Below are 27,343 nucleotides of genomic sequence, written 5' to 3' on the forward strand. Positions count from 1 at the left end.
TCGATACTAGACTTAATTTTTGGGTTTGCCAGCGTAGCTCAGAGTTCGCTAGAAACTTTCTCGAATGTTCAGGAAAGAATTAACTCCCCTGATTAGACAAGAAGGGATTTAGTTTCTGACAACCATAGAACATGACAACTTTGCTCTCCCCTAATCAAGAGTCAATCTCGAGAGTCGTGTGAGCACAAGGCAATTATTTTACTCAGTCAGTACGTGCATTCTTAGTCTCATCAGATTGTAGAGAAAAGGAAGAGACGGGCGTGTTCAATAAAAAGATGTTATTTATTGATCAGTCTCTTTTCTCGTACAAGAGAAATGGATCGATATTATTGCAATACTTATAGTTAAGTAAAGTGCATACATTAAAAGCAATAGTATAAAATAATACTGTAAAAACATTGATATGGTTTCTGAGCCATATGATGTTTAAAATGATTAAAATATATTTACATACACATATACATTTGACTAATCGTACTCAACTGGTGTTTCTAAATACGCCTACCCCGTTTACCTGACCTAAGTCTAATGCGTGGGCGGGAATAGAAAGTTACAGTTTAAGTTAAGTTTGTTTTTGCCAAGTGAATAACTAAAGAATTCTCTGTGAGGGGTTATTCAGTTCTGTACCTGGAAGTTAGGATGAATGAGGAATGGTATCTCTTTCTCTGCTCTCGATATTCCAGGCTGCCTGCGAGGGCTGCCCAGAAACGCCGGTGCTGGGTCTCTCGGCTTGAGATAGCAGCGCGTCTCTCAGCGCGTCAGGAAGGCGGGGCTGCGCCAGCGGGGTCTGCTTCTGCTCTCGGCTTCGGCAAGTATGGCTGCTCCGTCTTGTCACCACGCGTGTGTTTGCATAGGGCAAGATCGGCAATATTTATACCTTAAAGGTGCCGAGATTGACGTAAGGATGGACATAGATACGTCAATAAAGATGTCATACGACTTGCTCGTTAGCACATTCTTTACTAAAGTTCCCTGTGAAATCAAAACAATGGCCGCACGGATTTTCCAGGTTGTCATAGGTTTGATTTGTTATGAGAACGTCGTATGCCTTATCAGGGGCTGGAGGAATGTCGCTTGTCTAATTAGATCTCAAGCGTTATGACCTAATCAGATAACACGTTCCTGTGCCGTAGTGTGACTGCGTCAGATAACGGTATCTGCATCATGGGGGCTGTTCTTGCCTCATGGGCTGACTGTTAGTTAACTTGATAGTTAGTTTAACCAGAATAGGGTCAGGAATAGGGGGATCGATTCAGAACCTATAGGAATACATGACAAGATCTTGGGCCCTGCTACCTCTCTCCATTCTGGGTAGAATAAATCTAATTAAGATCTCAATACTTCCAAATATTACTTTTCACTTTAATTGTATTCCACTGTATTTTGAAAAATCTATGATGGATAAGCTGCGAAGTAAAAATAATTCATTTTCCTGGGCATCCAAGTCATCTAGGATTGCTTGGAAGAAGTTGAGGCAGAGGAGAGAAAAGGGTGGCCTTGCTTTACCAGATCTTCAGTTGTATGCTTGGGCCTTACAACTACCACATTCCCGCATGCTATTGAGAATGCACGTGAATACAGGTGCCGCAGGGATGTTTCTGGCTATGCTAAGGGGTGCTAATTTATCAGAGTAGGGTTTTTTGTTGAAATTAGGGGAGCGAAGTATTGAAAAAAAATTACGCTGAAGATTCTCCAGGGGGTGGCTAAAACTGAGAGGCTCTGTGTCGCTGGGGTACTTTTCCAGTTTGGCTCCTCTTTGGGATCCTCCTGGGTCCTCAGAATGTTTAAAGGACGTGCTGGAAAAACCTTTGAGAGAGGCTGGTTTGAAGATTTGGGGAGACCTCCTCCCTGGAGGTACCTTTGTTTCTTGGGAAAACCTTGTACAAAGAGTGGCAGCAGGCCTTTCCCGATTTAAATATTTCTAACTGGCAAGCTGGGTTCAATCTCACCCACATCTAAATGGTAAGAACGCATTGGGTGGCAATAGTTTTTTAGAACACCAGCTCGTAACAAAACCCCCAGGGAGAAAGGAAGTTTCTTTTTGATACCAAGCTTTACTAGAAGAGGTAGATGGTGAATTTAGCCTGGCCGAGGAATTGTGGGGGGGGGGGTCTTTACTGGCGCAGAACTGTGTTCAACTATGGATGGAATCTTGTAAGACCTTACACAAAGTTGTCAAACCTGGTTGGTTAAAAAGAAATCACCTGTTCACCATCCACAGGGCCTACTTTACTCCCCAAAAACTGTCAAGAACTACTAAAGGGCCACCAGTGTGTTGTAAAAAATGTGGTCAGGTTGCTGCCACCGATATTCACATGTTTAAGGAGTGTTCATCCCTGGTTGCCTTCTGGGGAAGTGTGGGTGACTTTTTAACAAACACTTTGGGATGCCCCATCAACATAGATGTACGCCTAATCATATTTGGCTCTGCAGAAAATATTATTGGCCCCGCTGGAGTTCTGCTCTTCTATGCTATTCTAATAGCCAGGAGGCAAATTTGTATGAAATGGACAGAATCATCTCCTTCCACTTTTTTGGACTGGCGGTCCTCAGTCTTGGAGGTTTCCAAAATGGATCTTGCCAGGTCAGGCAGCAATAAGAAGAGAGAATTTTGGAACCTTTTGCAAGCTTGATGGGGTCCAGAGTCATTGCAATAACGTTTTTTTTTTTGTTTTCCCCTTAGAGTCCTATGATTAAGCCATTAACACTCTCTGGGATAAGTTGGAGACTGACAGATCTTATGGCAAGTTTCTCTGATGGTAGTCATCTAGCTCTTAGAGCTTGACAGAAGAGTTATTCCGGTAGTTATTTCAATGACCACCAAGATGCTCTGGTACTAGTAGGTAGGCCCCCTCTCTCTAATCAAACTTCACCCTTCAGTTCTCTGGGGGTGAGTACAGGCATTTAGGGTGCAATTTGAAGGAGGATTGGTGGCGAATGAGGACAAAAAAATATATATATTACCACTGTTGTATACATACACTGAGGTCCCGCACTGTGAATAAATAAATGAATTCACAATAAAATCCACAAATAGATATTTGTATAAACACATAAATAAGTACATGCATTATGTAGACCACTAAAAAAAGTAATCAAATTGCAATGTGTTGTGTATTATTAATAAATAAAGATAGACTATAATAGCAGTACATTATTAAATGTTGCTGGGCTATCTTATGTAAAGACATTTAGTATCCTAGATCAAGTGTCACTTTTATCGCTATGTAAACCCAAAATTGAGCCCTTGGTGGGTATTGTCACTGTGGTTAAGGCGATTTCCTGTGGTTATTGCTACCCTTATTTCTAGGTGCATAAAGTTACAATTTGTATTTATGAAGACTAAAGCACCCCAAAATGTTGATATAATAAAAAATTACATTGGTCTAAAAAATGTGCAAAACGCATGCAAGACCAATGGTTCTTTCTGCTTATCCCTACTAAAAACGGGCTGGTGGAGATATACACTATGATGGGTGTTATTGTCTCCAGGTCAACATGTTTCAAGCCCAAACCCCATAGGCTTTTCGACAGGACCATAGTTTATTGATCACAAAATCCACTCCTAGTTTCTCACTATACAATTAGTTGGAAAAGGATTCATTCACTACATTGGTGAAGAAAAGAAAAATATGCATTCTTTGTACCTACTAGATATGTAGATTCAATTAGGACTGACTAGGTATGATGATTCTGTATACACCTGTAATGATTGGACATAATTAATTTGAGACATGTTCAATACATTTCTTATGAGTAATACACATCACCAAATGGTCGAGGAAGATATATTTTTCTCACACTAGCACGACTAATCAAATCGATTTGTGATAGTAACTGTGACTTACAGCCCTCAAGAGACAAACAAGACAATACAAAACAAATAACATAAACCACACACTCTGGATAAAGAGATTGCTGGGATCGTGATTGTCTTGACCACCTAAAAATTAGTTGTGATGACAAGCCTATGGGGTTTGGGCTTGTAACCTGTTGACCTGGAGACAACAACACCCATCATAGTGTAAATCTCCACCACCTCTTTTTTAGTACCAGCTAAAGGACTAAATAAATATCATCTTCCAACCAGCCAGTTACTTTTTAAAAACACTTATTTTCCTGACCCTTCCGCTCCCATCACCACATAGTCTACACCCTACGAAGTGCTCCCACATCTCCGTTGGTCGTAGCATGCCCCGTCCGCAGTGGGGACGGAAGAACCCGATGATAAAGCATGCACCATGGGACATTTTGGTGGGTGAGGGTTATTTTAAGAAAACAAATTGTTTTCTGTGATAAAACTAACTATCCCATCGATAGGACATTTACAAGTGGTCTTTTTTTTTATTTATATACGTTAGACAGGAGGCTGAGTCCACATTGTACCCTACCCCTTTTGTTTATATGTTCAAATATTTTGATCAAATGTTTACAGTAATTTATTCATATTACCCATACTTATAAAAGATTGTGCAGGTCCTCACCAATATTCAAACCATTAGGCAAATTCGTATTGAGAGGTAATATATACTGAGTCCCCAACTGCCTAAGTGATGCTTCTCGATTACCTCCCCACCTCAAATTGGGTACTGCATCAATTACAAAATATTTTAGACAGTTAAGGTTGTTGTTATTGGGTTCCTTGAAATGTCGGCCTGACGGGTAAGTGGAATCAGAGTTTACTATGGCTCTCTGAAGTGTTGTAAGATCCTGACATGGACCTGCAATTAAGTGCTTCCAATGTACTGCAGTTTGAAGGTACATTCCAAAACATAGAGCACAAATTCAGTTTTGCATGTATAAAAAACATCTAGCTTCACTGGTTTATCACTGAATTTAGTATAGTATTGGAACATATTGACCCCAAATGGACATGTTCTAAATGAACTACATTTAAAGAACACTTTTCTCAATGAGCGCCAACTTCTGGTTCAAATTATTTCAGGACTACTGCTGACCAATGTGTTGTAGATGGAGCTCACCTGAAGGTTACTGTGGGTTTTTGGGGAAATATAGACCCTATAGTGGAATCAATTAACATGATGGCCCACTGTTTGTTGAGGACGGACCTTAACTGTGGTTAGAGTCTGCTATATGCATGGTCTCATCAGTTTTTTTGTTGTGAGTTTTGTACTTGTTTGTATTCTTATTGATCGAGCCATTCCAAAAAAAAGTGGTGTCCCTAATTTCCTGATTGACTCTTGCTATAGCTCAACAGAGGGTTATTGCCAAGTAACCACGATCTAAGAATCTTTGTTTGGCATCTTCCTGACATCGGGTTAAATCGCTTTACTGATTGCAAATTCTTCACAGCATTAGCATTTCACCATGTGGGATGCTGTCTTTAAGGTGTCTGGGGTGAAGACGGCTAACGTACAATATAGAATTGACAGCTGTTGTTTTTCTGTGTGTTTCTCGCCAATTGTGCTTCTTCAAGGTTGTTATAAACATAAATTCAATTAGCAGTTTCTACGTGCAATTCCATAGGTAGGTCTTCTATGTCACAATTGGTTTCATTATTAAGATTCATTAAAATCTCTATGTCCATTAATTCCTTAATGGAAATATGAATCGGATCACTTCGGATTTGTAGTCTATTTGCTCTTTTGTTTGTTGAGAAAGTATTTTTTTGAATTTCAAATTCCTAACAAAATGATTCACATCTTTTTGTCCATCGAAATCAACCTATTTATTGATGGGTGCAAAAAACAAAATCCTTTCAGCCTGAATGCAGCATGTGGAATTACTTAAAGTAAAGCCGCACTGGTATCTCTGAGGCCCACTGGAGGGTCATGAACATTGTTTTAATATTGGATAAAATTTGATTGACTAAATAGCACGGACCCCAACTGCAGGGAAAAAGCGCACTACAATTCCCGGCATGCTATTCACCTGGGAGTGCATGCTTAAAAGCGGAAACTAAATTGCAGTGTTTCTATGTTCATCAAAATACCCCCATGAAGAAGGAGCAGGCGCTCTGAAACGTGTTGGGACAATGAGTATGTGTGATTGGAGGCACTGGTGAGGCTTTGAATAAAGATTCAGGTGAATCATTCCATGTGGAGCAGCGTCTTTGAAGATCGAGGCAAAGGTTGGAGAGATGTTAGCACGGCGCATCCTAGCCGTGAAAGATGCATCGCCTGTGTAAAGTAAGTATAGGGCTGCGGGCAGAAACCTTTTCAGCCTGAATGTAGCACGTGGAATTACTTAAAGTAACGCCGCACTGGTATCTCTGAGGCCCACTGGAGGGTCATAAACATTGTTTTAATAATGGATAAAATTTGATCGACTAAATAGCACGGACCCCACTGGAGGGGAAAAAGCGCACTACAATTTCCGGCATGCTGCTCACTTGGGAGTGCATGCTTAAAAGTGGAAACAAAATTGCAGTGTTTCCATGTTGGTCAAAATAGCCCCATGAAGAAGGAGTAGGCGCTCTGAAACGCGTTGGAACAATGAGTATTTGTGATTGGAGGCACTGGTGCGGCTTTGAATAAAGATTCAGGTGAATCATTCCATGTGGAGTAGCGTCTTTGAAAATCGGGGCAAAAGTTGGAGATATATATATATATAGATAGATACAGATAGATAGACAGGTGATAGATAGATAGATATATTGAATATATATGTATTACGTACTGGCGGTCGCCAGTAGGTAGTTATAGTTAGGACCTACTTTCCATAGGAAATCCGCAACATTCTATTGGGAATAACTTTGGCGTTGATGGACGGAATTGGCTGAATTTCTCCAAGAAAATGGCCAGCTCCGCTCCGCTCCTTCCCTGAAAGTTTGGGGGGGATTCGTCAAGCGGGGGCCGAGATTAAAGGGGGGTCCCAAAACATGTTTTCCCCATGTTCATTTCCATAGGGCGGTTGGACTCACTTTTAGTCAGAACGGCTGAATGGATTTCCATCAAACTTGGCAAAATTGTAGGGACTGGTAGCCCGATGGGCCTTTGCTATGTCTCAAGATATGTGCTCCAGTGGATTTTGAGTAATTTAGGTTAAAAAAAATATAAATATCTATAAGCGCTCCCCGGTACGCGCACCAGGGCGCGTACCAGCGCGCTACCCGAGTACACGAGCGGAAAGCTGATTGGCTCTCGGGTGTCTGTCAACATTCCAAACAGTCCGAAGCGGCCGCCATCTTGTGTCTTGGTAGGATCGAGACACAAGAGGTGGCCAAAACAAAGGGGGAAATGACCAAAAGGGGGCAGGGTAGACCCCCCCTGACCCCCTAGGTTTGATGTGGGGGCCATAAAAGGGCTCCGCGGGGCAGCGTACCGGGGAGCGTACCCTGGAGAAAAACGAATGACAGAGTTTTTTTAAAATGTAGCATTTTTTTATAAATTGGAGGTAGTTCTAAAAAGAACTGTTTTTTTTATTCTTTTTGTTGTTTTATATTTTTTTATTGTTTTTTTGAACATTTTTTCTTTTTTTGGCTTTTATGAACAATTTTATATTTTTTTGTAATTTTTATGGGGACAAACAAAAAACAGGGAATTGTAAACGGCTCAATTGGAGCAAAAAATATCAGGAAAGAATTAAGGTTTCTTTCTGCAGTTGTGGTTGTCTCCAGCACGGTTGATCAATTTAATACTTTGCTCCCCATAGGAAATTGTGGTCCCGCAAAATATACAAACTATTTTAAAATCTCCAAACTGGGGTTGGATATTTGGGACCATCTCCCTTGTCTCTGGACCCGATGGAGTGGGTTGTTTGCTTTTGGAGGTGCTGGGAGAAGATTGGGGAGGGTTTTGTGTCAGTTCTCTGACCTCTGCCGCAGAATAGTTGTTTGGATGCCTGCGTTGCATGTGGCGAATCATGGTATTATTGCCAAAAGAATACTTTTTTGCAAAGTTCCCCCTGGAAAGTACAGTGCCACAGATCAGACATGTCACTTTTGGCGCATTGACTTTCTTTAGTCCCCTTGGGATTTTAAAAAACTCCCACACAATGTGCTCCTTTGGTTTTAAGGGGGATTATCTTCAGGCAGGAACTGCCTCTCCTCCTCCTCCTCCTCCTCCTCCTCCTCCTCTTTTTCTTCACCACCACTGTGGTGTTGTCGTGGTCCTTGTGGTGGTGGTGGTGGTGGTAGTTGAGGTGCTCCTGCTGCTGCTGCTACTGTAGCCATTTCTCACTTACTAGAAACAGGTCTTCCTCAGTCAAACAACAAAGTGAGAATGAGGAAAAAAGGTGGGGGCTTTCATCATTTGGAAAAACAAACTGTTCTGAACCAATGAAAAGTGTTATTTTCAGGTCACATGACCCGACGCGCTTACGCTACGCGCCTCGGGGCGTGCCCGGGGGCGCTTACATTGCGCGATCGTATGCGCTCGGGCGCTTCCGGGTGCGCTTACGCCGTGCGCCATAAGACGCATCACGCGGCTACGCGATACGTCACGATGATGTTTTTGTTCGCGGCAATAGCGCTAACGGGACGCTCACCGGTACGTGCACCGTGGCACGCCGCAACACTGCGCTTACCGGTGCGCTCACCGGTACGCACACCGGGAGCGCACCAGGGCAAAAAAAAAAAATAAAAAAAGGGGAAAAGATACATAAAAAAATAGTATTACATAAACATACAATATAAAATCCATTATAAAAAATATTATATTTCATAGCTATAGAGATTTGCTATTAAAAAACCTTTGAAATTCACTGAAAAAAACATAGGGTTGAGGCCCTATATATAGTTAGGAATTAGCATTTACAAACCTATGAAATTCACTGAAAAAACCATAGGTTTCACACCAGTTATAGTTAGGAATTAGCATTTAAAAAACCTATTAAATTCACTGATAAAACCATAGGTTTCACACCAGTTATAGTTAGCTGGAAATTTTACTGACATAAAACCATTGAAATTCCCACGTTAAATTTAGTTGGACTCACTATAACTTCCGCGCCTGGAATGCACTGCTGATGACGTCACATATTACATCACTCATGACATGGTCAGTGACATCACTCATGACATAAATCGCTGGACGGAATTTCACCAAGCTTAGCTGAAGGCTAGCTATTGGTCCAGTAAGAGTGCTGTTTCTTATTTGTTATAAATCTGTTCAGTATATCGGAGAAATGTAAAAAACAATTTTGTATATAAAGGAACGTGGATCCTCTGAGGATCATACAGTCCCATACTGAAATGTGATTGGCTACCAACACTTCATCAAGAAGTGTTGGCAGCCATCTTGGTACTAGGCTACAGCCAAGTGGCTCCAGCTGAGACACACAAAAAATGTTTAAAAAAAGTGTAAGGGCAGTTTCGGAATACTCTGTCCCTCTAGGCCTCTTGCGGGGTGGGGAAGGATCCCAAAGGGACTTGAATCAGGCAAGAAAAGCATAAAAAAAATTGACCTGAGTCATAGTGGATCTGTGACTCCTGCCAATAAAAGAAAATTAAATTAAAAAAAGCCTGGCTTCCGCGCTTCTCTACAATCTAGCTCCATGTAGGCCAGTACCTGGTAGCAAGCAGGCTAATAGAAAATGTAAAGGGCCCCCTCCTGAAGCTCATTGAGCTACAGGGACCACCAATTCCTCAGGGCTACAGAAAGATTAATGGGGGGCACATGGATGCCAGAGCCCCTACGACCACCACTTTCCCGGAGATGAATAGCGCCCACAAGTAATTACCCCACAGTGGGATTCCTCAGACCTTATCGAGGTCCCACCTCCTTTCTCAAACACTCTGCAAAAGGGCCTCCTGACCCAATACTCGTTGGGGGATGGAGTCCCCTTGGTTGCTGAGGGTCGTTGGGGGCCAAGAATCCCTAGTGTTCCCACAAATAAGTCCCATGCAGCAAGATTATGGAAACCTTGTCATAGGCTCCAACCCCTTTCTCAAATTCTCCGCAAATGGCCCTTGTTGCACAACACTGGTTGGTGGATGATGTACCCTTAGATGCTGAGGGTCGCTGGGGCCATAAACCCATATTAGATACCCAAAGTAAGCACCCACAGCAGTTTTCAGGCAGGTTATAGTTAGCAATTACCATTTAAAAAAAACATAGAAATTCACTGAAAAAACCATAGGTTTTAGGAGTGTTATAGTTAGCTGAACATTTCACTCATACAAAACCATTGAAATTTCTCAGTTATAGTTAGTTGTACTAACTGTAACTTTCGTGCCCGCAATCCACTGGTGATGATGTCACATATTACATCATTCATGACATGGTCAGTAACATCACTGATGACATCACTGATGACATCTCAAATGACATCACTGATGAGATCACTGATGGCATCATCCAGTGAATGTGCTTTGGTTTGTTATATAAATACATATTATATATATAGCAATTTGCATTTAAGAATCAGTGAATATATACCTATCTTGAGGGAGGATTTAGTAGAAGTGTGATTGACTGTTTACTTGAGTATTTTATAGTGTCTCACCAAATGTATTGGATAGTGACTAAACTCTGCGAATATCTGTATTACTTTGTGAGTTGTTGTGTAAACTTCTGCTCCTGTTGGTTACTAGATACATGATAGTCAATCTTAGTTATTGACTAGTTAACTGAATATTTTTATGGGGGATTGAATGTGTGTGTGGTTCTGTAAAGGGTGTGTGACTGCCCAGAGATGTGTGAATAGTTGATTCAGTAGGTATATGAGGTTAAGACTACATGTTATAACAGTTGTTTGGATGACTAAATATCTTTATCGGTGTGGTGATGAGCAAATATATCTCTCAATGGTACATGTCCAACAAACTACAAAAATAAAAGGCAGTGTATGTGACATTTGTTGTATATAAATAAGTATACATAAGACTCAGTGATTGTATGAGAGACTGTATGGATACGTGTATGCTTGTAATAGTGATTTTATAATACACTAAATGTGAGTTACTATCTATATGAATAAATGAAGTGGTGTTTGTATATGTGTGTAACTGAGTAAATATAAGTATGAACTATTGTTTGCATAAGTGAGTAGGACGACTTCATAAGTGAATAGGATGTGTGCTGGTGTGTAATGTCAATATAGGTGTATAAATATATTTGATAGTGTTCTATTTATTAATGACAGCATGCATGAATGAATATATAGTTAAGTGATTAGATGTGTGTGTAGATGTAGTAATCACTGAGTGGGTTTTTAGAGATTTGTATTGCTGTGTCAATGGATTCATGTATGGTACTCTGTGTTTTACAGTGAGTGATGAAAGGTTATACTGGTGTATGATGAGGTGTATCTGATTGTCACATGGATGATGTCATCAGGGGTGTCATTTGAGATGTCATCAGTGATGTCATCAGTGATGTCACGGACCATGTCATGAATGCTGTAACATCATCATCACCAGTGGATTGCAGGCACGAGAGTTACAGTTAGTACAACTAACTATAACTGAGGAATTTCAATGGTTTTGTATGAGTGAAATGCCCAGCTAACTATAACACTCCTGAAACCTATGTTTTTTTCAGTGAATTTCTATGTTTTTTTAAATGCTAATTCCTAACTATAACAAGCCTCAAAACTATGTTTTTTCAGTGAATTTCAAAGGGTTTTTAAAGGATAACTTTTAAATATATTTCTTGTTCTAATTTTTATATTTAAGTACATTTTTGTAATCTACTTATTTTTAGATATATATTTTTTAATGACTTCATATATTTTTTTAAAATATATATATTTTTAAATAAGTAAAACATTTTTAAATTACTTTATATTCTTTTAAATAAACTTATATTTTTCTTTTTTTGTTTGACAGTCTCGCACCCAAAGGGCACCCTTCTCGTTTACTGCGCGGAACATATCCGCAATTTTAGGATCGATGTGTACGGTCCGCGTACAGTGTGCGACGACTATGACTTTCTGGATGCTGACGCTATGCGACTGGTACACAACTTGTGGCGCATACCCGAGATGTATGTATTACGTGACGTAACAGTCGCGCGGTTGCGCATGACATCATATGCGGGGAATGCGGTGGCTGCGGGACCCTCGCAGAATTTTTTAATGTTATAAAGCCTATATAGATTTATTTAATATACATTTTAAGACAAGAAATTATCTGAGCTAATTATAAAAATAATATTCTTTAACTGTCAATAAAGTTACATATTTTTTTAATGCAATTTTGTGAAATCGCGCTCGGTGTAAGTTGGGGGCGAGCCTTGTGTGCGTATCGTGCGCGGACACCAAAAAAAAGAGATTTGATTGGTTCAGTACACTTCCTACTGAAGGTATCAAAGGACCCCACCCATTTCAATCATTCTTGTTAGACCCTCTTTATGAGAAGACCTCTTCTAGCAAGAACTGGTGTTTTCGTTATTATACACCTGTTTCAGCTCACACTTGGAGACATGGCAGCTAATGCAGTATCATCATCATCAGAACATTCTGATACTGAAGAATTTGTCCCTGAACCTCCCCCTCCAGAGAAGTACACTTCCATTGTATGGAAGTGTTTTACTTTTCCTCCGGGGCCGAAGAAGGTTAATGCCACCAAAGTCACTTGCAAAATCTGCAAGACGGTGCTGTCCAGGCCTGACCCTACAAAATAATACTCTTGTGGAACAGCAAGTGTGAGGAGACATCTTCAGAAAAAACATCGGGAAACTTCGCAGGAGAGGAAATGAGGAGACAAAGAGACAATACTCCTGCGCCACCGGCTGTTGCCAGAACATCTGGGACAACAGCTTCTACTTCAACACCTCCACCTGATATTCGTCCCCAATTTGGAATACTCAGGGTGCATGTAAATGTTGTTGGTTAAAAATATACACCGAGACAATGTGCAAGAAAAAGTCCTTAAGGCCAAATAGTATTTTTGCACTCCTTTTTACGTAAATTGCCCAATGGTAATCCTATTAAAACACAACAATAATTTCCTCAGAGGCTGAATTATCTTCCTAAAACTTTGGCTTTAAAAATATTAGGTAGGAAATGCCGCCGTGGAAAGGCATAGAACTGTAGACATCCTAATATGCCTGGCGGTGTCTGATAGACACCGCCAGACATGTTAGAGCATTTCCGCCGCGGTCGGAAGGCGACCGCTGCGGAAAAGCTGCGGACGGTCTTCCTGATCCCCCAGCCATTCTAGTCTGGCGGGGGGGTCTTTGAAGGCTCCGCAGCGGTTTTTTGGCATCCGCCGGACCGGAGGATGCAGAAAAACCGCAATCATAATCGGCCCCTTTGTTTGAAAACCAACTGAGCATCATTACAAAGTGTCCATCCGTTGTCACATTTTAGATAGACAGTGTAATGTCCAGAAGTTGTGGAAGGACCATCATGGAAAATTATTGCTACTGCTACAAAAGTCCTTCCTGATATTAATAGTTGACTTGCTACAAAATGTTTTATTAAAGTTTCTAAGGGTTTCTTCCATCAGCTGTACAACGTTACATCATTAAAATTATATATTGTCCACATCTTTGTATAAATAATGTTGACAACATTTCTGATTAGCATTGGCTGCATTCCATGTTCTGATTTGCTGCTTTAAATAGTTTATTGAAAGACACTGACTTACAGTCTGGCAATGTTAAATATATAAATGTTTCAGTGTCTATGTTAGTGCTACATGTATACATACACTTTTCACAATGATGTTCCCATTTATAACAAAGGCCAAAAAGGTTTTCAATTTGTATACCTTCATTTTCCAATATGTTTAGCATATACATTAGAAATTCCTGAGCATCTTGTTGGATATTTTGCGTGAATTGTGTAGAACCAGAACATACATCTAAAAGATTACGAATATCACAAACACTTTGTATTTTACTTTTATCAGTTCTCAATTTTTCATAAATGCAATACAACAATGAAAAAAATCGTTCTTCTCGATTCTCTATAATTTACTGTTGCAAACCTTCAAGAAAAAAAACAACATTAATCACTACATTAGTAAAGCAGTTGACACCTGAACTATTTTCAAACTGATAACCAACAATCTCTTAAACAATGTTCATTTTTTTTTTGCTTGCAATCACATCATTATCTTGTTTTTTCCCTTCTCTATTCCTTCACTACAGATATTCTCATAACTTCTTTTTACGACCAACCAAACGCTTTTCATATACATGATATTGACCTAAATTGGAAGCATATGTTTTTCTTAACCTATTATTCTCTTTAACACATTTTGCATCTGCAGAAACCTTTGTGTCATCAAAATCAATCAAAAACAAACCAGATAATGTTCTGACTCGTGACAAAGCAACATATGCCATATCCTCTTTAAACACAGTATTTCCAATGTTCACCAAAGCACTGTCAACATTTAACCCTTGAGATTTATGAATAGTCACTGCATATGCCAGAGAACTGGATACTGTTTTCTACCGACAAATACATTGTTAACAAGCAAAAAACACACTGGACAACGACCAATTTGTTTAACTTCTTTAATCTGATCAAATGTAATTTTTAAGAATGCAATACCATCTTTATTTTGATAATTAACAAAATCCACAACTTTGCCCATTGCTCCTTTTTCTACGTCCAAATTACGCCTTAAAATAACTCAACAGTTTCTACATGCATATAGATTCTTTTCTAAACCAGCAGTTTTAGATATTGATTTTTCTAAAGAATCCAATTTTGTCTTCAATTTTCCTGTAAAAATAATATTGATTCCTTCATGCTCGATTTTATCGATGGCTTCCATTTGTATTATTTCTTCATTTCCAGTTTCAAAAGTTGTTCATTGAATATAGAACACTCACGCAGTGTTGGCATTAAGCAGATTACAGATTGTTTTTCTGCAATTTTCATGTATATGTTCTCAGGAACTACATTTTCATTTGGAAACAAATTGGAAAGTAATCGACTCTGCAAAGTTTGTTTGCCATGTTCAGTCAGTAGTCCAATTCTTATATCTTGGAGAATAGTTCCATGATCAACATCATTTGCCTGTAGCATATTTGTAGTGAGTTCTTTGTATTCAAAATATGACCAAATGTTTATGTTTCCAACACCACCCAGAGACTTTCTGGTGTCTTCATGCGCAAGTGTTTTAAATACTGGTTGTCCTCTTACAGGAGTCAGTTGCAGTAGATCTCCAAAAACTATGACGTGTTTTCCTCAGAAAATAACACGTCGTACTCTGTTTTAAGAATTTGCTGCATTCTTTAATGCACAAAGGCAAGCATTAAGTTTGATACCATTTTTACATCATCAATAATGAGAAGTTTAATTTTCTTCAGGACTCTTGAAACTTCACAACAAGCTTCTCCAGAATGCTTGTGGTATTCCAATTTGTTTTCATGCTCTACTGGTAGCATTAGTAAACGATGTAAAGTAATTCCTTTAATGTTGTGTGCTGCTAACCCAGTTGAAGCAGTGACAACACAAGACAAATGCGACTGAGTTGTTTTCTGCAGATAACTAGTGATTACTTTAATTTAAAAACTTTTTCTTGTTCCAGCTTGTCCACTCACATACATTCGGATAGGTTGAAATGACGTGCATGACCATTCTTTCTTTTCATGAAGTAATCCATGGTCAATATGTTGTCTCACTTGCTGATATATTTGTTTATGTTCAACATTTAGTTTTTCTTCCAAGTTTGCTAAGTTTGCTATATCTTCTTGAGCTTGATGCGATGCTGTTTCTACCTCAATCATGGCGATTGCTGCTTCATTTTCAACAATTGGTTGTCATAGTGGATCTTGACTCAGTGCAGCAGAACTTTGACTGTCTTGAGAACTGTTTCTAGCAATCTCAGCTGCAATTGTAGATTCTTGATCAATTTCATCATTCAACATGTTCACATAATTTGCAAAAGCAGCTCATTGTATGCTATATTTTAAAGCATTAAAGGACTCTTCATAGCTCTGGAAATCGCCAAGTAATTTCAGTTCTGAATGCCATGGTTTGAACAGTTGTAAAAGGGCTACATAATAAAATTCCTTTTCGGAACTAAGACTCTATATTTTCCATCATTGATGTTCTCTGTAGTATTTCGTTTAAAAGTGTAGTTTTGCAGCACTTCATGGAGACACATGTTCTCAAGATGATGACTTCTGTCTGGGTAATATGTGTCCAACATATTCATTTTCAAAATATCTGTACTTTCTAGATCTTTTTCTGCTAAATATTCAATTTCTTGTACAGATTTTGGTACTCGATCTCGCATTGCTGCAAGACCTAGACTCACCCAAATGATTCTTCTAGATTTGGAGTATAGACTTTCAGATGATAACCGTTCTGAACATTCATATGCTCCGATTTCTCGATGGGATAACATCTTCAAACTGAAACTGTATAATTCCTTAGTTAGAGTCTTCAGCGTGAGAAATCTCTTCCCACATTTCATTCAATTCCGTCTTTTCTGATTTTGTAATATAGGACATTACATATCGAGCAACAGCAATGGAATTGTCCGCAACATATTGAATATCCATGTTAGCATTCGAGATGGACAAAATAACTGGGTTGTAGTCCTTTATGTATTTTGACTCTTCATTTTTTCTTAAATTGTAGATATTTTTTGGAGACTTTCTTGTGATGGTATGTCGCAAAGATGACATAAAACTGTTCACTCTTCCTTTGGATATTACAGGACGTGGAAATGCAAAATGACATTTGGTGTAGAACTTATCCTTAGATTTGTATTTTTGTTGACAGTATTTTCCACATCGGTGTCTTTGAAATCGTAAGACTTGTGCTCTTAAATTGTTTTCTTCTGTGCTTTTGGGTACAGCACATGTAGCATATTCTTCAATAAAGGACATCCGCATCGGTTCCAAATTTGGGGGTGTCCTTCATCCATAACAGAATATTTATATGAGGAGCACCTCTTGTTTGCTACTCCTTTATCCAAAAGAAATCCACAACTTCTCCAAGAGGAGGATTTTTTTATTGCAGATAAATACATCATAGGTTCAAAACTATGATTGAAATACCTGCGTACATTAACAGGATCCAAAGAGCACAATTCCCCACGTGTCTTGTATTCAATATTTTGGACATTGGAATTTGCCTCTCGAAGAAATTCAAGTAAATCATCCCAAGCGTACTCAGCACAGCTTAGGGTAAGGAACCATGTAGGAGTTCCTAAGTTCCGTAGCATACATTTCAGATCTCCATGACGACGGTACCAATATTCATTAGTCCCACGCTGACATGCCATCAGATTAATGAACTGAGATTCTAAATGATCATCTCCCTGGAGCGCTTCATCCATAACATTTTTTCCAGATACATTTTGAAGGTGTATTCCAGTTTTTAAAATATGATTGACTGCATATGAAAGTCCAGGCAAGTCACTTTCAAACAAAAGATGAAATATATAAGGGATACATTGTCGAAATCTAGGATCCTCTGCATGTAATTTTGTTGTCTGATATTCAGATGCAGGAATCTGCACAGGACGTTCATCATATCGTTCTCCTTTTCCAGTTGGGAACAACTGCGGAAAACAACAAGCTTCAAGCTCTCTTCCCATACACTCATGGGACTTCCTTTTTCTTTGTTCATTTGGGACAACTCAATAGTGTTCCGCATCACTTCTTTTGAATGACGTGGATGCACACTGCAATGTTCATAGATTTCTTCACATCTTAACATGTCCACTTTTTCAATTTGTCAACTTGACGTTTCAGTATCTTCTGTTAAAAGTATAAACATTCTTATAGTGTGAATTGTTTTTATCAAATACAATGTTGCCTTTTGCACTTTCCTAACATCCACTAACTCCTGACAGATTTCCTTATTCTTAGTCGGCACACTATTAACAAGAATAACCAGTGGTTCACTTTCTACACTCTGTACACCAATAGTTTCAATATTTTTCTTTAAATCTAACTGTAAATACACAGCTTTGAATCCTCTCTGTAAATCTGAAGGAGGCAATTTACCTGTTTTATGCATTATCAATTTTGGAGGAATAGCAACTAACTCTAAATTATTATACACAGCTCTAGCGGGCATTTTATTCTCATCTAATCTGTTATAACAATATGTACAAATATACGCTGATCAGAACCCAAATCAAAACAATTCTCTACCAGCAAATAAATTGCAAATTCCTTCCTCTTATCATTATTTTCTTTTTTCACTTATCAAATATAGATCAAAACTCCTAGTCTGATTTTTATAGTGAGTTCGATGACAACAAATACAAGAAAAATGTGTCCTTTCACCTGAAATCATCTTAAACTTTGTAATTTCACCTTCAAAGATTTTTGTACAACTATGTTCAACATTCTCTCCAATATTTTCTTCTATTAATGTGTGAGTTTCTTCACTCTCTTGTTCAGGACCAAAATAACAAAACTCAGTGTCATCACAAACCTTCTTCACATCTGATACTGACCACGCAAAAGAGCACTGTTCAACTTATTTAACTTTAGTGCTGGACTTTTTGCATAATACATTCTTCTCACTAACGTCCGCATATGAGTATGATGTACTGCCAACATCCTGAAATTGTGAAAAACACTTTGACATACTTTCCTAGAAAGACAAGCCAGAGAATGGCCTTGCAAACCTGTATTTTATCTCTTTCTGCAAGGGTCTAGTCCTTGCAACACCTTAATCTTTTGTTTAACACTTTTTTTACTATATGCTTGTAAGAAACTGCGTAATTTATCAATAGATTTTTGTCGTACACTACAAATACTACTGCAATCCCAAGTGTACACTAGGGCTTTAGGACATCTGCCTAGAACTTCATCAGCTATCCCTTCTTCTGCATTTCTGGGAACCATTTTCTCTTTCTCAATTAGACAACCATTTCTAGCCTCATAAGCTCGACCACTGGTGTCAAGTGCATGACACAAATCATTGGTCTGAAAATAACTCTCTTCACTAAAAAAGGCTCAGAACTTGAACTGTGTTTCCATTCACGCAAAAAAGTCACAACAATTAGTTCTATTAATTACACTTTTCCTCTTACTTTTGGTCTTCATTAAATGGATTGGTTTATCTAGTGATCGAATTCTGTTTATTACTAAAATGAATAGTTTCCTTTTTACACCAAAAGACTTTTCAACAATGGATTCGATATGCTTCTTCTTTTTATAAAATAGTGTTCTCTTTTTATATTTCTTTGCATCTTTCATCAAATTATGTACTACTCTGTTGTAAAATAATTTTTTGCGGATTTCTTTATGCTGATTTTCTCTTATTTTGCTATAAGTTGGATCCTTTGTATGTGTATTGCCTATTTTCCTTTCATATTCTTTGCACTTTTTTTATGCTTGGAACATTTTCAGTGCTTTAAACATTTTCAGTTTTTCTTCCGACTCTAGTAATATTTTTAATAAAGTTCTTTGTGGTCTTACCAGAAATGTTTCTCTTTTTAGCCACATTATGTTAGTCATCCAATACTTGTGGTTGAGTTTTTTCAAGTAAGTATCCTTTTTCAGACCTTTTCTTTTTCTTTCTTTCTCTGGCATGATAACTTTATTTTAATGATGTATGTATTTGTATGTATGTATGTATGTATTTATTTATTTGTTAAGCGCGGCTGCCACCCAAAGGGTATCCTGGCGCTGAGACTGCATCTGTGCTACAGGCAGGACTACCATTACATTATTCTTGGGAACAAGAACGTTTTAAGGTCCTTTTTAAAAGAGATAAAATCTTGTCTGCTCCTCAGCGCCAGCGGGAGGGTGTTCCAAAGAGTAGCGCCCGTGAAACCAAACGCACGGCCCCCCATCCTCACTCTATTGATCCTCGGGACCGTCACTAGAAACGCAGGGGAGGATCTTAAGGATCTGGTGGCACAGTACCAGGAAAAAAGATTTTGAATCGGAGTCGGCCCCTGTCCATGCAGGGCCTTAAAAACAAGACATGCTGCCTTGAACGAAATTCTCTGCTGGACAGGTAGCCAGTGAAGATCAGCCAGTGCTCCGGAAGAGGAGGCAGAGCGAGGACGAGATAGGGCCAGCTTAGCTGCCATATTTTGTATCCTCTAAAGTTTTAGGATTAAGATTTTAGGGGCCCCCAGAAGTAGTGCATTGCAGTAGTCTAAACGACTAAGGATAGAGCTGGGCACTACTTCTGTCCTTGCCTCTTTGGGAAGAAGCGGTAATATATTGCGTAGGGCACGAAGTAGGCCCATACATGTCGCTATGGTACTGTTCACAGAAGCATCAAGCTGCAGGTTGAATTCGAACAGAACTCCCAGATTACGGGCCGACTCAGCGGCCTCTACCGTACCAGGAATAGATGTAGGCCAAAAATCATCCGGAAGCGGACGCGGGGTACGGTCTAGGGAACAATGAACAACCTCCGTTTTTGAGCTGTTAAATTGGAGCGAGTTAGCACGCAGCCACTCAGCTGTAGCCGACATACAGCGGTGAAAAGTATCTTTCGACACTGCCTTGGCGCCCTCGAATGAGAAAATCAATTGGGTGTCATCGGCATAATTGATGACCGATATGCCGAATGACTTTATCAGAGCAACCAGAGGTTGGAGATACAAATTGAACAAAATCGGGCTGATCGCCGATCCCTGGGGGACGCCCTGATCCAAATAATGAGTGGCAGATTGATAAGGTGGTAATGCCACTGCCTGCTGTCGGTTGCTAAGGTAGGATGTTATCCAGCTCAAAGCCAGGCCAGTTACTCCTGTCGCCTGTAGACGGCTCAGCAATACTGCATGGTCCACCGTGTCGAACGCGGCCGACATGTCAAGCAGCACTAAAAATGCTGACTTGCCCATGTCGACTCGCGCCCGTAGATCGTCCAACACGGCGACCAATGCAGTTTCCGTGCCGTGAGCCGGCCTAAAGCCGAACTGTGATGTATCCAGGCAGGAGTTATTTTCCAGAAAACTGGATAGAGTTCTTGTGACCCACTTCTCTACAACCTTTATTATAAAAGGTAAGAGTGAAATGGGCCTGTAATTGGCCGGGCTTGAAGGGTCCAAAGAGGCCTTCTTCAGCAGTGGTCTGACAATTGCCATCTTCCAGCTTTCTGGAACCACTGCTGTACTTAATGACTGACAGCAGATGGTGTGGAGCGGCGGAAACAGCTCATTTTGCAATGCCTTCCAGATCTTATGAGGCATAGGATCAAGTGGTGATCCTGAGGACACACCATTAGCCAGGAGGCAGAATTCTTCCAAGGAGGGGCACGGAAAGCAGGACAGCTGAGCCGCCGTGACGGGTGGTTCTACCAGAGAGAGCAAGGAGGATGTTGACTGAGCAGAGATCTGCAGTCGCTCAGGATTTTCCTAATTTTCTCCTCAAACGCAGAAGCCACAGAATCACACAGGTCCTGGGAGACGGGGATGGTCGAGGCAGCACAAGGCGGATGGGCTAGGTTGTTAACCAATTTAAACAATGCCTGCGATTTATTAGCGGCCCTAGCCAAGGTATCCGCCAGAAATTGGGCCTTGGCTTTCTTCAGCTGGATCTTATATTCCTGCAAGGTCGCTTTATATGCAACTGTGAGAAGTTGGCCTGATGTGCAGTGTTCACTATTCTAGTGATCACTATATATCAGTCCAAACAACCCTTATTGATGATTGGTTGTAAGTCAACCTTATAGACCAGCTATCCTAGTAGCATGGATACGAGCAGTCTAAGGCTAAGACTCTAGAGGGCGTGTTAAGCCAGCTGTTTTACCATCACATTACCCCTTGAACACCCAGTGAAAGGACACCACACAAGTGTTATGAAAATAATCAATGTATTTATTAGAATCACAACAACCCTGTACTCTTTATGAGGACAGGGTGCTAGGCACACAACAAAACTCTTACGAAAATACTTAAGTTAGCACGTTATACACAAATGCCCGAGGGGCACGAAAAACCATATATTCTAAAAGTGGAATGCGAAATTACTAGCAGGTAAGTACAGTACTAATAGGCTTTGGAATCGCTAGTACTTGACTATAGAATCATTAGATTACTTCTAGGAGACCTAGGGGACTCGGGTGCAGAGTGTGCACTCTCACGCGGGATGCGGGACAAAGTCTATGGAAGCTAGTAAAGGCAAAGTTAGTGTTCACGGGCGAACCCGACCTGGTAGGAAGAAAACGACAGTGGATCCTGACCCTAGGATAGTGAGGCTATGCTGGGACACCGAAGTGCCGAAGTTACCTAGCCCAGGGGCTGCAGCTGCATAGGTCTGAAAAGACGTCGGGGATCTCGTTGCCGGACCAGGAGCCTGGAAGAAGGAAGTTGCTGGCAGGCGACCAGTGAAGGAAAGTTCGATGGATCCAAGCCTGGATCAAGGAAGAAGAAAACCTGAAAGCAGAGGGGACCAAGTTCTTGAATCACTAGCCAGTGATTAAGTGGGCACCAGGATGGCACCGGGCGAAGTCACCTCGACTAGGTGAGTGGGCGACGCTGGCTCTGCAGATCTCACGGACCAGGAGGCGTTGTCGGCGACCAGGATGGAGAGGCGAGCTGTCCCACGATGGATGAAGCTGTCGGCGTCGAAGTTACCCAGGATTGGGCAACAAGCCTTGGCTAATTCAAGCCCACGTGGTGGACTCAAAATGGCGTCTTGAGTGGACCAGGAGGGTCCGGGGGGCTCCTCTTCTGGAAGGGAGCAAGGGCCAGCCTGGAGCAACCAGACCAGCAGCAGAAATGTCGTCGGGCGTCGTTCAGAAGGCCACAAGCCAGCGGGCTAGTAGCCAAACAACGCGGTGAGCAGCAAAAAGCAGAAGGGCCCCACGCAGATCGTGGAGATGCTGGGAGGCTGCACTTCGGTGCTGGAGCTGCTCAGGGTCGCGGCTTCTCGGACCCCAAAGCACTCACCAGGAAATTACTCGGCGGGCTTGCTGGAAAGAAGTCGTGCAGTCTTGAAGATGGCCGGTCCCTCGAGGTCTCGTCACACCCACGAATCTCAGCGTGACTGATGATGCAGGTAGAGGTCAGAGGTGCCAGGGAAGCCGGTTCTCGTCGAGCTGGGCAGTCTTGATCCGGAGGAGAGACTTGCAGCAGACCGCAGTGTTCTTAAGATGGTGCCTGCGGATGCAGGGTGACTACTCCTTAGTCACAAGGGAGAAATCTTAGGAAGAAGTCTTGAGTTCCTTTCGTGGAAAGTAGTTTCAGGATTCAAAGATGATCTGATTTGGAAGGGGGCCAGTTCCTACCTTTATCCTGTAAAAAGGGGCTGGCACGCGACTAAGTCCTGCCCTAGGGGTGGGACTAGGAGGGGGGTGGTTACACCCACTTCCTTGGCGGGCTTTTCCCCAGCACAGGGTCTGGAGTGACCCTGGAACTGGTTCCAGCCAGCCTATGCACAGTGAGCACCGGGGTGCCACGTGCAGTCACCTTCCTCTAAAGCCCTGCCTACCTACAATACACAAAACCCTGTCTGGGACGGTGCTGGCACCGCCCCTGGCAGGAAACCCTTTGTCCTTATCTCCTGCTCTGGGAGGACTCCCAGCAGCAGGAGGGCAGACTTGTGTCTCGGTGGCAGCATCCATTTTGTGGATCTGAGGCTCTGTTTGACTTTAACCGGGGTTAGGGGTTACATACATGTCGTGTCCCTCTAGAAGGGTGGAATGCTAACCCCGTCGCCAGAATTGGCGAGGGGTTAGTATTCCAATTCGTATGACACCTTACTCGACATGTTTTGATAAAGCGATACCAGAGTTGGCATATAACCGCGAGGATTATAATGCACTTAAGAGTATATGGTATGCGATATCATGGAAACGGCTAAGGGATGGATCCCGAAAGCCGCAGACAGGCTCAGCTCATGCCAGAGCACCATCTCACACGATTCCAAGCACTCTGCCTTCAGGATTGTTAAGGCCTGCCATAGGAGTGACTGATAGGAGATCTGTGTGTCCATTTTTAGGGTTAGATATAGGTATACTATATGTAAAGCAAAGGGTGATTACACCACCTTGCCCCAGCTGTCGTGCAGCCAGTTGTGTCAGATTTGGATGGCCAGCCAGGGGTGGCATAATACATGCTGCAGCCCCTGGTAGGCCCTGGGTACACCTATGCCCTGGGTACCTAAGGTACACTGTACAGGGACTGGTAAGGTGACTCAGTATCCAATTTAGATATGTACCTAAGGTACATGGAATCCATTTTACAGAGAGAGCAGTAGGCCTGGGGTCCTGAATAGCAGGGCCCCAGGTCAACTAAGTCAGAAAACCAGCAAAACACCAGGCAAAAAAGTTGGGGGCAACCATAGTCAGGGATCTACCTTCCTACATAACCCCCCCCCCCCCAAACGAAAGGAGATAAGGCTAGCCTTGCCAGGTAAGCCTATATTGCCTGAGTGGCCATATAAGGAAGTACCAGCACTGGAATGGTTACCCCCTATCTCATGGTCCACTAAGCAATCCCTCACCCTAAGGGTGTCTGAGGGTCTCCACCATAGGGAATCTCTACCTGTGGTGTGTTTTGGCAAAGTAAAAGGCTGGTGCTGAAATGGAGTACTGAAGTGAGGCTCCACTAATTTTGGGCTCAGCTTCCTCCAATCACTTTCCACCATAGAGGCCTTTCTTTCCAAGACTGAGTTGTTTTGGGCTCTCAGGGTCAACCTCTGGCTACCTACAGCTGGAGGTTGGGTCCCTCTGTTTGGCTTACTGGAGGGACAGGTCAGGTTTGGGGCCCTCAGGTCCCAAGTTTGGCTGTGCCCAACAGTGTCCATCTGTGGGAGGTCCCTAACTAATTTTAAGGGGGATCCCTCAGGAGTATGTTTTATTTTCACTTGGCTAGGATTACTAGCTTCAGTGCCCTTAATCTGCTGATTGGGGAATTCTTTTGGACAGGGGGCCCTTTGGGGTCCACCACTGGCCTCCCTGACCTCTACAGCCCTGGGCTGACTGAGGCAGGGTAGAGAGGGGCAGGTTACCTGCTCCAGACTGGGTCCCATCTTGGAAGGGTCCACTGACATCAGGGGCCCTGCCAGGCTAGGCCTGACTACCTCTGTGGCAGTTTCTTCACAAGGGGTTAGATCAGTTCCCTGAGGAGGCTGATCTTTTCCTAAAGTCTGGTGGGAGGGAGATTTCTCTTCCTCCTCCATGCTCTCTGTCTGAGTGGAGTGATCCATAGTTTCAGGCTTCACAACATTATCATCTGTCTGAGTTTGAGCTGTGGCCATCACAACTCTCCCAACCTTTTCAGGAGGGGGCTCAGTTTGGGTGTGGGCTGTGACCATCACAGCCTTGACAACCTGTTCTGGGAAGGAAGTTGTCTGAGATTGGGTTGTGACTGGCACAACCCTCCTGACCTGTTCAGGGAGGGCATCTTGGACTGGGGCTGTGGCTATCACTGCCCCACTAACCTTACCATGGGAGTTTACCATTTTAGAATGGGTTTCTTGCTCTACTTCAGCCCAGGCTGAGAGCTCTAAATCATTCCCCAGTAGGCAATCTACAGGCAAGTTTGGTGACACTGCCACTCTCTTGTGGCCAGTGACACCTCCCCAGCTGAGATTGACCACTGCCATGGGATGATCTCTCTGTACTCCATCAATATTGGTCACCTGGTATGTGGCACCAGGTAAAAGTTGCCTTGAGGGGACTAGACTCTCAGTCACCATAGTGATGCTAGCCCCTGTATCTCTATAGGCCTCAACTTTTATACCATTGATGAGGGGCTCCTGTCTGTACTTGCCCAAAGTGTTGGGACAAGTTGTGAAGTTGGCAAACCCCATGCCAGTCTCACAGACAAGAGTATCTAAGTTTGGGGACCTGGTTAGGCCAGAGTCCCCAGGAACTCCCAAAGTAAATGCACCCAAATTCTTGGGGGCACTCCCACCACCTGGGGGATTACTACTAGTAGTAACAGGAGTTTTGGGAATGTTACCTGGGGGTATGTTCTCCTTATTGTTATTCTTTGGGCAACTGCTGTCAGTTTTTAAATGACCCACCTGTTTACAGGGATAACAGTAAGGCTTTTTCTGGTTATTGGAAGGATTCTGGGACCCACCCCCCTCAGAGGATTTTTGGGGCCCTGATGTGGTTTGATCTGGAGATTTATTCCCACCCTTCTCTTGAGGCTTGGTTGATTCCTTTTTCTGGTCACCACCTTGGTTCTTGGGCCTAATCCTGGTTCTGACCCATTTGTCTGCCCTCTTACCCAATTCTTGTGGAGAGGTCAGATCAGAGTCTACCAGGTGCTGGTGTAATAACTGGTTCTGACAATTATTTAAGACTTGCTCTCTCATAATAAGATTATACAATCCTGTGAAGTCAGTAACCTTGCTACCCAGTAGCCAGCCTTCCAAAGCCTTAGTGGCACAATCAACAAAGTCAGACCAGTCCTGAGACTGAGTTTTCTGGGTGTCTCTGAACAGCAACCTGTACTGCTCAGTGGTTAAACCAAACCCATCAACCAGTGCATTTTTCAGGACCTGGTAATCATTAGCATCCTCCACTCTTGTAGTGAGGAGCTTATCTCTACCTTTACCATCAAAGGAGAGCCACAGTATAGCTGCCCACTGACTCTGGGGAATGCACTGCACAGTGCAGGCCCTCTCCAAAGCAGCCATCCATTTCTGGATGTCATCCCCTTGCTTAAAGGGGGGCACTATCTTTGTCAGGTGTTTAGTATCTAAACCCTTCTCTTTTTCTCTTGGGAGATTGCTGCCACCAGTGGGAGCCAACCCACTCATCTTCTGCTCTCTAGCAAATGCAAGCTTTTCTTTGGCCAGGGCAAGTTCTTCCCTTTCAATCCTCAGACTAGCTTGTCTCATCCTTGCTTCATGCTCTCTTCTCTGAGGGGAAGTCAATCTCCTCTGGGGAGAGTTCCTTCTCCCCTGAGAAGAGGCATTAGAGTGCAGAGATCTAATGGAGTCCCTAGAAGGAGATCTATCTCTCCTAACTCCAAGGTTAGGCCTTATTAGGGTCAGTACTGGGGGTCCCCCAGATCCTTCCCCAAGTAGGTCTAAGTTGGCTCTGGTTAGCCTTCTGACTACCTCAAGACCTTTGTCTACCTCATCCCCAGAGAGTTCCTCTTGATCCTCCTCCTCAAGTGCATTGGCAATGTTGGGGAGGTCTGGATCCCCAGAGGTTCCCTCTAAGGCTGGCATATTCTCATGTAACTGAGAAATCTTTCTGGCATCATATGTCTCTAAGAGACCTATCAGAAAGGGAATGGTGGGGTTAGACCCCTGCTTCAGTTTCCTGGAGGTACAGACTTGTCTCATCTCCTGAAAACTGAGAGCTGCATATCTTGAAGTGACCTGTGGAGGGTCAACACTGACCAGGGGAGTCTCAGTAGAATCTCCCTGGGTAGACATGCTTTTCTAGTGAGGTGTAAGTGGTGCACTTACCTACACTATATGTTTGCCTACTGATCCCTTGCTAGAGTTGTAGTTTAGGGTGTGCTAGGCCCTAGGAGCTACAACAGCTGGTTCAGTAGAACTCAGAGTATTCTAAGCTAAGTTATATGTACCTTTAGTACTTATGTGATCTTTCACAAGATATTCTTAGGGCATGT

The sequence above is a fragment of the Lissotriton helveticus genome, chromosome 4_1 (assembly GCF_964261635.1).
Source record: "Lissotriton helveticus chromosome 4_1, aLisHel1.1, whole genome shotgun sequence".
NCBI lineage: Eukaryota > Metazoa > Chordata > Amphibia > Caudata > Salamandridae > Lissotriton > Lissotriton helveticus.